This window comes from Calliopsis andreniformis, unplaced genomic scaffold, assembly GCF_051401765.1.
Source record: "Calliopsis andreniformis isolate RMS-2024a unplaced genomic scaffold, iyCalAndr_principal scaffold0091, whole genome shotgun sequence".
Classification (NCBI taxonomy): Eukaryota; Metazoa; Arthropoda; class Insecta; order Hymenoptera; family Andrenidae; genus Calliopsis; species Calliopsis andreniformis.
In genome coordinates, this window is record NW_027480500.1 from 2,177,781 (window position 1) to 2,185,212 (window position 7,432).

Sequence of the window (7,432 nt, forward strand, 5' to 3'; positions counted from 1 at the left end):
GATCGAGGATTGAAGATTTAGTATTGAGGATTGAACATAGAGGATTGAGCATTGAGGATTGAGGATTGAGGATTGAAGATTGAGGATTGGGTATTGAGGATTGAAGAATGAGGATTGAGGATTGAGGATTGAGGATTGAGGATCTAGGATTGGAGATTGAATATTGAGGATTGAAGATTGGGGATTGAGGATTGAGGATTGAGTATCTAGGATTGGAGATTGATTATTGAGGATGAAGATTGAGATTTGAGGATTGAGGATTGAAAATTGAGAATTGAGGATGGGGACTAAGGGTTGAGGATTGAGGGTTGACAAATGAGGATTGTGGAATGAGGATTGAGGATTGATGATTCAAGATTGAGTATTGAGGATTGTAGAATGAGGATTGAGGATTGAGGATCGAGGATTGAAGATTTAGTATTGAGGATTGAACATAGAGGATTGAGAATTGAGGATTGAGGATTGAGGATTAAAGATTGAGGATTGGGTATTGAGGATTGAAGAATGAGGATTGAGGATTGAGGATTGAGGATTGAGTGTTGTGGATTGAAGATTGAGTATTGAGGATGGAAGACTGACGATTGAGGATTGAGAATTGAGGATTGAGGATCGAGGATTGAGGATTGAAGATTTAGTATTGAGGATTGAAGATAGAGGATTGAGAATTGAGGATTGAGGATTGAGGATTGAAGATTGAGGATTGGGTACTGAGGATTGGAGAATGAGGATTGAGGATTGAGGATTGAGGATTGAGGATTGAGGATTGAAGATTCAGTATTGAGGATTGAAGATTGGGAATTGAGGATTGAGGATTGAACATTGAGGACTGAGTGTTGAGTGGTGAGTGATGAGAATTGATGTTTGTGGATAGAGGTTTGAAGATTGCAGATTGAGTATTGAGTATTGAAAACTTTGAATTGAGGATATTCTATTGAGGATTGAGGATTGACAACAGATTGATTAGGACTGAGGTCTGAAGATTGAGGATTCAGGATTGAGGATTCAGAATTGAGGTTTGAGGGCTAAGGATTGAGGATTGAAGATTGAGTATTGAGGACTGAGGATTGAGGATTGAAGATCGAGGATTGAGGATTGAGGATGGTGGCTGACGGTTGAGGATTGAGGTTTGAGGACTGACGACTGAGGATAGAGCATTGAGAAATGAGGATTCAGGATTGAGGATTGAAGATTGAGTATTGGGTATTGAGGATTGAAGAATGAGGATTAAGGATTGAGGATTGAGGATTGAGGATGAGGGCTGAGGGTTGAGGATTGAGGTTTGAGGACTGAGGACTGAGGATTGAGTGTTGAGAATTGATGTTTGAGGTTTGAGATTTGATTATTGAATATTCTGGATTGAGTATTGAACCATAAGAGTTCAGGATGTTCTATTGAGTATTGAGAATTGAGGATTGATGGTTGAGTATTGAGGATTGATGGTTGAGGGTTGAGTGTTGAATATTGTGTATTGAGGACAGAGGATTGGGGATTGATGATTGAGGATTGAAGATTGATTAGTGATGATTGAAGATTGAGGACTGAGGATTGAGGGTTGAGGATTGAGGACGAGGACTGACGGTTGAGGATTGAGGTTTGAGGATTGAGGATTGAGGATTGAGGACTGAGGCTTGAGGATTGAGGATTGAGCATTGAGGATTGAAGATTGAGGATTGGGTATTGAGGTTTGAAGAATGATAATTGATGATTGAGTGTTGAGGATTGAGTATTGAGGATCTAGGATTGCAGATTGATTATTGAGGATTGAAGATTGGGGATTGAGGATTGAGGATTGAGGATCTAGGATTGGAGATTGATTATTGAGGATGAAGATTGAGAATTGGGTATTGAGGTTTGAAGAATGAGGATTGAGAATTGAGGATTGAGGATTGAGGATTGAGGATCTAGGATTGGAGATTGAATATTGAGGATTGAAGATTGGGGATTGAGGATTGAGGATTGAGTATCTAGGATTGGAGATTGATTATTGAGGATGAAGATTGAGAATTGAGGATTGAGGATTGAGAATTGAGAATTGAGGATGGGGACTAAGGGTTGAGGATTGAGGGTTGAGAAATGAGAATTGGGGAATGAGGATTGAGGATTGAGGATTGAGGATTGAGGATTGAGGATTAAGTATTGAAGATTGAGTATTGATCACTGAGGATTGAGGATTGAGGATTGCAGGTTGAGTATTGTGGATTGAAGATTGAGGATTCAGGATTGAGGATTGAGGATTGTGGATTGAGGATTGAGGATTGAGGATTGAAGATTGAGTATCGAGGATTGAAGATTGAGGATTGAGGATTGAGGATTGAGGATTGAGGATTGAAGATTGAGGATTGGGTATTGAGGACTGAAGAATGAGGGTTGAGGATTGAGGATTGAGGATTGAGGATTGAGGATTGAAGATTCAGGTTTGGGTACTGAGGATTGAAGAATGAGGATTGAGGATTGAGAATTGAGGATTGAGGATTGAAGATTGAGTATTGAGGATTGAAGATTGACGATTGAGGATTGAGGATTGAGGATTGAGGATTGAACGTTGAGGACTGAGTGTTGAGGGTTGAGTGATGAGTATTGATGTTTGTGGATAGAGGTTTGAAGATTGCAGTTTGAGTATTGAGTATTGAAAGCTGTGAATTGAGGATATTCTATTGAGAATTGAGTATTGACAATTGATTGTTGAGGACTGAGGGCCGAAGATTGAGGACTCAGGATTGAGGATTCAGAATTGAGGTTTGAGGGCTGACGATTGTGGATTGAGGATTGAGGATTGAAGATTCAGTATTGAGGATTGAAGATTGGGAATTGAGGATTGAGGATTGAACATTGATGACTGAGTGTTGAGTGTTGAGTGATGAGAATTGATGTTTGTGGATAGAGGTTTGAAGATTGCAGATTGAGTATTGAGTATTGAAAACTTTGAATTGAGGATATTCTATTGAGGATTGAGGATTGACAACAGATTGTTGAGGACTGATGTATGAAGATTGAGGATTCAGGATTTTGGATTCAGAATTGAGGTTTGAGGACTAAGAATTGAGGATTGAAGATTGAGTATTGAGGATTGAGGCTTGAGGATTGAGGATTGAGCATTGAGGATTGAAGATTGAGGATTGGGTATTGAGGTTTGAAGAATGATAATTGATGATTGAGGGTTGAGGATTGAGGATTGAGGATCTAGGATTGCAGATTGATTATTGAGGATTGAAGATTGGGGATTGAGGATTGAGGATTGAGGATCAAGAATTGGAGATTGATTATTGAGGATGAAGATTGAGAATTGGGTATTGAGGTTTGAAGGATTAGGATTGAGAATTGAGGATTGAGGATTGAGGATTGAGGATCTAGGATTGGAGATTGAATATTGAGGATTGAAGATTGGGGATTGAGGATTGAGGATTGAGTATCAAGGATTGGAGATTGAGTATTGAGGATGAAGATTGAGAATTGAGGATTGAGGATTGAAAATTGAGAATTGAGGATGGGGACTAAGGGTTGAGGATTGAGGGTTGACAAATGAGGATTGGGGAATGAGGATTGAGGATTGATGATTCAAGATTGAGTATTGAGGATTGTAGAATGAGGATTGAGGATTGAGGATTGAGGATCGAGGATTGAAGATTTAGTATTGAGGATTGAACATAGAGGATTGAGCATTGAGGATTGAGGATTGAGGATTGAAGATTGAGGATTGGGTATTGAGGATTGAAGAATGAGGATTGAGGATTGAGGATTGAGGATTGAGGATCTAGGATTGGAGATTGAATATTGAGGATTGAAGATTGGGGATTGAGGATTGAGGATTGAGTATCTAGGATTGGAGATTGATTATTGAGGATGAAGATTGAGATTTGAGGATTGAGGATTGAAAATTGAGAATTGAGGATGGGGACTAAGGGTTGAGGATTGAGGGTTGACAAATGAGGATTGGGGAATGAGGATTGAGGATTGATGATTCAAGATTGAGTATTGAGGATTGTAGAATGAGGATTGAGGATTGAGGATCGAGGATTGAAGATTTAGTATTGAGGATTGAACATAGAGGATTGAGAATTGAGGATTGAGGATTGAGGATTAAAGATTGAGGATTGGGTATTGAGGATTGAAGAATGAGGATTGAGGATTGAGGATTGAGGATTGAGTGTTGTGGATTGAAGATTGAGTATTGAGGATGGAAGACTGACGATTGAGGATTGAGAATTGAGGATTGAGGATCGAGGATTGAGGATTGAAGATTTAGTATTGAGGATTGAAGATAGAGGATTGAGAATTGAGGATTGAGGATTGAGGATTGAAGATTGAGGATTGGGTACTGAGGATTGGAGAATGAGGATTGAGGATTGAGGATTGAGGATTGAGGATGAGGGCTGAGGGTTGAGGATTGAGGTTTGAGGACTGAGGACTGAGGATTGAGTGTTGAGAATTGATGCTTGAGGTTTGAGATTTGATTATTGAATATTCTGGATTGAGTATTGAACCATAAGAGTTCAGGATGTTCTATTGAGTATTGAGAATTGAGGATTGATGGTTGAGTATTGAGGATTGATGGTTGAGGGTTGAGTGTTGAATATTGTGTATTGAGGACAGAGGATTGGGGATTGATGATTGAGGATTGAAGATTGATTAGTGATGATTGAAGATTGAGGACTGAGGATTGAGGGTTGAGGATTGAGGACGAGGACTGACGGTTGAGGATTGAGGTTTGAGGATTGAGGATTGAGGATTGAGGACTGAGGCTTGAGGATTGAGGATTGAGCATTGAGGATTGAAGATTGAGGATTGGGTATTGAGGTTTGAAGAATGATAATTGATGATTGAGGGTTGAGGATTGAGTATTGAGGATCTAGGATTGCAGATTGATTATTGAGGATTGAAGATTGGGGATTGAGGATTGAGGATTGAGGATCTAGGATTGGAGATTGATTATTGAGGATGAAGATTGAGAATTGGGTATTGAGGTTTGAAGAATGAGGATTGAGAATTGAGGATTGAGGATTGAGGATTGAGGATCTAGGATTGGAGATTGAATATTGAGGATTGAAGATTGGGGATTGAGGATTGAGGATTGAGTATCTAGGATTGGAGATTGATTATTGAGGATGAAGATTGAGAATTGAGGATTGAGGATTGAGAATTGAGAATTGAGGATGGGGACTAAGGGTTGAGGATTGAGGGTTGAGAAATGAGAATTGGGGAATGAGGATTGAGGATTGAGGATTGAGGATTGAGGATTGAGGATTAAGTATTGAAGATTGAGTATTGATCACTGAGGATTGAGGATTGAGGATTGCAGGTTGAGTATTGTGGATTGAAGATTGAGGATTCAGGATTGAGGATTGAGGATTGTGGATTGAGGATTGAGGATTGAGGATTGAAGATTGAGTATCGAGGATTGAAGATTGAGGATTGAGGATTGAGGATTGAGGATTGAGGATTGAAGATTGAGGATTGGGTATTGAGGATTGAAGAATGAGGGTTGAGGATTGAGGATTGAGGATTGAGGATTGAGGATTGAAGATTCAGGTTTGGGTACTGAGGATTGAAGAATGAGGATTGAGGATTGAGGATTGAGGATTGAGGATTGAAGATTGAGTATTGAGGATTGAAGATTGGCGATTGAGGATTGAGGATTGAGGATTGAGGATTGAACGTTGAGGACTGAGTGTTGAGGGTTGAGTGATGAGTATTGATGTTTGTGGATAGAGGTTTGAAGATTGCAGTTTGAGTATTGAGTATTGAAAGCTGTGAATTGAGGATATTCTATTGAGAATTGAGTATTGACAATTGATTGTTGAGGACTGAGGGCCGAAGATTGAGGACTCAGGATTGAGGATTCAGAATTGAGGTTTGAGTATTGAGGATTGAGGATTGAGGATTGAGGATTGAAGATTCAGTATTGAGGATTGAAGATTGGGAATTGAGGATTGAGGATTGAACATTGAGGACTGAGTGTTGAGTGTTGAGTGATGAGAATTGATGTTTGTGGATAGAGGTTTGAAGATTGCAGATTGAGTATTGAGTATTGAAAACTTTGAATTGAGGATATTCTATTGAGGATTGAGGATTGACAACAGAATGATTAGGACTGAGGTCTGAAGATTGAGGATTCAGGATTGAGGATTCAGAATTGGGGTTTGAGGGCTAAGGATTGAGGATTGAAGATTGAGTATTGAGGATTGAGGATTGAGGATTGAAGATCGAGGATTGAGAATTGAGGATGCGGGCTGACAGTTGAGGATTGAGGTTTGAGGACTGAGGACTGAGGATAGAGCATTGAGAAATGAGGATTGAGGATTGAGGATTGAAGATTGAGTATTGGGTATTGAGGATTGAAGAATGAGGATTGAGGATTGAGGATTGAGGATTGAGGATGAGGGCTGAGGGCTGAGGATTGAGGTTTGAGGGCTGAGGACTGAGGATTGAGGATTGAGAATTGAGGATTTAGGATTGAGGATTGAAGATTGAGAATTGGGTATTGAGGATTGAAGAATGAGGATTGAGGATTGAGGATTGAGGATTGAGGATTGAGGATTGGAGGTTGAGGATTGGGTATTGAGGATTGAAGACTGAGGATTGAGGATTGAGGATTGAGGATTGAGGATTGAAGATTGAGTATTGAGGATTGAAGATTGAGGATTGATGATTGAGAATTGAGGATTGAGGATTGAGGATTGAAGATTGAGAATTGGGTATTGAGGATTGAAGAATGAGGATTGAGGATTGAGGATTGAGGACTGAGGATTGAGGATTGAAGATTGAGGATTGGGTATTGAGGATTGAAGAATGAGGATTGAGGATTGAGGATTGAGTATTGAGGATTGCAGATTGAGTATTGAGGATTGAAGGTTGAGGATTGAGGATTGAGGACTGAAGATTGAGGATTGAGGATTGAGGATTGAGGATTGAGAATTGAAGATTGAGTATTGAGGATTGAAGATTGAGGATTGAGGATTGAGTACTGAGGCTTGAGGATTGAGGATTGAGCATTGAGGATTGAAGATTGAGGACTGGCGATTGAGGTTTGAAGATTGAGGATTAAGGATGGAGGATTGGGGATTGAGGATGTAGGATTGGAGATTGATTATCGATGATTGAAGATTGAGAATTGATGATTGAGGATTGAGAATTGAGAATTGAGAATTGAGGATGAGGACTGAGGGTTGAGGATTGAGGTTTGAGGAACGAGGATTGAGGGTTGAGGATTGAGGACTAAGGATTGACGATTGAGTATTGAAGATTGAGGATTGATGACTGAGTATTGAGGACTGAGGATTGACGATTGAGGATTGATGATTGAAGATTGAGTATTGAGGATTGAATATTGAGGATTGGGGATTGAGGATTGATGATTAAGGATTGAGGATTGAGGATTGAAGATTGTGTATTGAGGATTGAAGGTTGAGGATTGTGGATTGAGGATTGAGGATTG